The sequence below is a fragment of the Neltuma alba genome, unplaced genomic scaffold, assembly GCF_004799145.2.
Source record: "Neltuma alba isolate B1F8T4 unplaced genomic scaffold, ASM479914v2 tig00010639_pilon, whole genome shotgun sequence".
Lineage (NCBI taxonomy): Eukaryota > Viridiplantae > Streptophyta > Magnoliopsida > Fabales > Fabaceae > Neltuma > Neltuma alba.
This window is the reverse complement of record NW_021635489.1, coordinates 50,537-54,949: the sequence shown is the minus strand read 5'-3', so window position 1 is coordinate 54,949 and position 4,413 is coordinate 50,537. Positions and strand designations below refer to the sequence as shown.

The window sequence follows — 4,413 nt, the reverse complement described above, 5'->3', positions numbered from 1 at the left end:
ATTTTGAACACCATGAAAGCATCAAAATATTGAAAAAATCATCCTAGGTTAGGGTTCTCATCTTGGCCAAACCATACCCCCTTAAAGTTCAGCCATGAAATCTTTTCAAAACAACACCAAACCACTTGTAACCACCTTAAATCATAGTGTTCTAACTATGTCTAACTTCAAAACTTTCCTCCCCTAACATTAACCAATTCGCCCAATACCATCAAGAGGCAAGAATGAAATTTTTCAACCATCAAACTCAAGAGAATCAAGCAAGGAACAAAATAATATCAACTACTAACCTTAACTCCAGGCTTTCTTGATCCAAGTTGCTTGCTTTCTCCTTGAACTCACTCAAAGATCACTCTTGCTCTCTCATTTTCCTTCTTGGCCGAAAATGGAGTCTTGAGAAGGAGGAGGATGAGCTCCTATTAATGCTAAACAAATATCTCAATCATCCACATTAATAGTAGGCCAAGTGTCACTTGCCTATTGAGTCTTGAAACTTCTCTCTTAATTAACTTAATATCAAATGAAATTAATCTCAAAAGTCAAGATCCTCTCTAATCAAGGCTTGACACTTGTAAATTTTTAATTACTTTCTAATAGGGGCTTAACAAGTGGCAACTTATGAGCCAAGTAAAGTGTAAGACTCTAGTTTTCACTTTATTGGTGCACTTTTACTCCGAGTTTAATTTTTTTTGTATAATTACAGTACTCTAGTATATGTAATTATTTTCTATCAGATCCATAATTTATTCTCCTCATTTTTATTTTTCTAAAATTCCCTCTTTGTCTCAAATTCCAATTCCAAATAATTAAATAAAAAGAAAAACTAATTTCCTTCTCTTTAGCGATTTTTCCAATTTTTCAAGGAATTAATCTTGTATATTCGAAGGTCTCCTTTTAATTCCATAATCTCTCATAATTCTTTGGGGAATCATAGGAATTTTCTTGGAATTTTATTCTCCTTCCAAATTTTTATTTGGAATTTTTCAAATAAAAGGCTTTAAATTAGGCTAAATCAACCTTAAATTCCTTTGTAATTTCTCTAAAGGCAATTTGGCCTTAAAACCAATTATATAATCTCATATAATTCTCAAGGAATATTGTCCTTATTTTTTCTTAATTTTTTGAGACTTGAAAATATTTTTCATAATTATTCTTGACCAATTTTTCTTAATTAATCGAACATTTCATAATTGACTTGAAAAATCATACTACTTATTTTCCACTATAATTATTCTATTTCTCCTTATTTCTTTTGGCTCTTAAATTTTCAGGAATATTCTTATTCCTAATTATCATATTACTAGATGTGACATAACAAGCTAAAAATAGTACGGCTAATAATGTCAGGCATCAAAGCATAAGAGAAATGAATTCTTCTAATGTTGATTATAATCCTTATGGCTTTTACAATTTTAATGCTAATTTTGAATTAAAAGGAACCTTGATAAGAGCCTTACCTTAGTTTCATAGCAATACAGGTGAGGACCTACATAGGCATCTCTAAAACCTTCACATGATCTGTTCTTCCATGAAGCCTCTAGGAGCTCACCTAGGTGACGTTCTAAGTAGAGCCTTCTTGTTTTCTATGGAAGGCATGGCCAAGGAATGGCTATACATGTTGCCTCAACATTTTGCAACGCTCTCATGGGAGCAATTGAAGAAGTAATTCTCAGAAATATATTTCCCAGCTTTAAGGATAGCTAGGATGAGAAAGGAAATTTGTAGTGTTCAACAAGGGATTAGAGAAAGTCTCTATGAATATTGGACAAGGTTCATAGCTTTACTTGCTAAATGCCCACATCACCAAATTTCCTAACCACTTTTGGTTCAATATTTCTATGATAGGTTGCTAGATCATCAAAAATCCACCATTGATGCTATTGGTGGTGGTGGTTCTTTGATTGACTTAACCTCTCAAGGTGCATGGGATCTATTAGAGAAGATGATTGTAAATAATCAACAATTTGGGGTTAGAGATGCTCCCCATGTACATGGAGTAGGAGGTTGGCAATTGTCACATATAATAATTTGGTAAATAAGAGAAAGAATGTTCCTAGACACTTAAGGGCCTGAATCATAGGAAGAAATGAGATGACACAACTCTTAAATTTAATACAGTGTCAGGGCAAAAGTATAATTTTCAAAAGTTACAGGCAAGTTTATATAATTTTAGAAAATATATTGAAATTCCAAAAATTATTGAATAATTGTGAAAAATAGGGAAAAGCCCCCTAGACAGTATGTTAGTCTCAAAAAGTCAGAATTATGATGAGAAATAATTATTATTGAATTTCCAGTCATTATGAAAGTTTGACTAATTAAGAAAAATTGGTCAAAAATTAAGTATTGAAAATATTTTTAAGCCTTAGAAAATTGAGGAAAATAGGGATATTGTGCATTGAGAATTATATAACAGTATATAAGTAGTTTTATTCCCAAATTAGCCTTAAAAATTATAAAGAAATTTAAGGGCTAATTAAGCCAAATTGCGACTTTTATTTGGAAAATTTCAAATAAATACTTTTAAGGATAATTAAATATCAAAAAATTCATAGTGTATCCTTGGGAATTATAAGAGATTATGAAGCAGAAAGAAGCCCCATAAATGTTCAAAAATTCTAGAGATGTCTTCCCGCATAAATAAATCATTATAAAAATTAAAATAATTTTCTTTCTTTACCATTGATAGAAAATTATGATGGTAACAAAGGAGAGCATTTTGGGAAGAGAAAAATGGTAAGAATGTATTATGAACCTGACAAAAAATAATTAAAGTGGCTAGGATACTGTAATTGTGAAATAGAAATTAATTTCAATGCAAAATGTACTGATAAAGTGAAAAGAACTTGAATTTTACTTAGCCCACATTTTGCCTCTTGTCAAGCTATGAATGGAGACGATTAAGATGCCGCTTGTCAAGCCAAGTATGGAGAGGATTTTGACTTTGAAAAATCAATTTCAATTGGATTTATTTTAAGATTAGAAATTGGTGCAAGATTGATTAGGGAGTTGACACCTAATTGTTGTAATTAAAGTAATCTTGGATGGCAAACAATTGAGGTTTGGCTTATAAATAGCCATCTCCCTCCCTCACAATCACTCATTTTTGGCCAATTAGGGGGAACTCTTGCCAATTTCTTTCTTGAACTGCAATCAAGGAGAACTATCTACTTTGATCACATAAGCTTCGATATAAGTTTTGTTTGACGTTCTACGTTGTATTATGCTTTGTATTCCTAGGTTTGGTGGTTGAAAAATATTGATTCCCTTAAGGGGAGGTGCTGGCCAAAATTTATTAGAAATAGGAGAGGATGATTTTGATGTTGAACCTAGGTTAAAGACGTTGGTTATGGCTTATTTCTAGTGGTATTGTGTTGAAATTTGAAAGATTGCATGATATGGAATTTATGTCCTAGGATGTGATTTTGTGAGTTTTGATGCTTCCATTGGGTTTAAAATGGAAAGTGGTATAAGGTAAACCTAAAGAACAAGCTTTGGAAACATTGGAATTAAAGTTAGGAATTTAGGACCTTGTATCATGCCATTTGGCTAACACTGTTTGAAAGGGAAGGAATTTTCTTTTCATGAATCCAAGCTCATATTTGAATTCTACATGAAAAATTATGTAAGATTGACCTAAAAGGATAGTTTTTAGGTTATAAGGAATAAAGCTCCAAAATTCAAGGATTTAAGAGTTAAGGGTTAGTTAAGTATTGTCAATAAGTCTTGTGTAGTTTGAGTTGTAACATGTTTGCCTCTTTGTAATCTGATATTTAGGATTTGACATTTGTGCTAGAAAAGAGCAAGAACAAAGACCAAAAGAGCACTTGGATCAAGGTAGCAAGATTTAATTAACTTTAATATTGATATTGCATTAATTGTTGATGCATGGATTATTGCTATTATGTGGTTGAGCTATGATGAATGTTTATGGTGCTACTCCTTACATTGAATGCCTTGGTTATTGCATGTTAGAGATTGTTTTAAGTATGAGAAAGAATTAGTTTCCTAATGATAGCAAATGTTGAAATGCTTGATGATAGTGCATGTTTGATGTTATGGTTGATTTCATTTTGCTATTGGGATTTTAATGAAATCTCATTCCCTCCAAATGCAATTAATTTTTCCTAGGGGCTAAACCATCCAGGAGGAAGAAGAAAATGTTGAAAGAATGATGTATATCTATGAAACTCCCTTGACTTTTGACAATTGTAAATAAATGTATGCATGGATACTGTAATCATTTAAGCTGTTATCTTGGGCCTATAATCTGACTAAGCTTTTGTTAGTATTAAATTATTAAATTTGTCATGATTATAGTTCACATGTTAAGCTTCAAATTAATAGGTAGAATGTACCATTTGGGTATATGTACAAATTATGGTGATTTTTCAAAGTTATGGCTTGAAATGT

At 31.5% G+C, this 4,413-nt stretch overlaps 1 non-coding gene across 1 annotated transcript; it reads right to left on the bottom strand.

Moving 5' to 3' along the window:
- Window positions 1-1,702: 1,702 nt before the first annotated feature.
- On the bottom strand, window positions 1,703-1,809 carry LOC114757795 (small nucleolar RNA R71). The gene has a single exon (XR_003741613.1). It is a non-coding gene; the product is annotated as a small nucleolar RNA R71 (small nucleolar RNA).
- Between the last annotated feature and the right edge of the window lie 2,604 nt (window positions 1,810-4,413).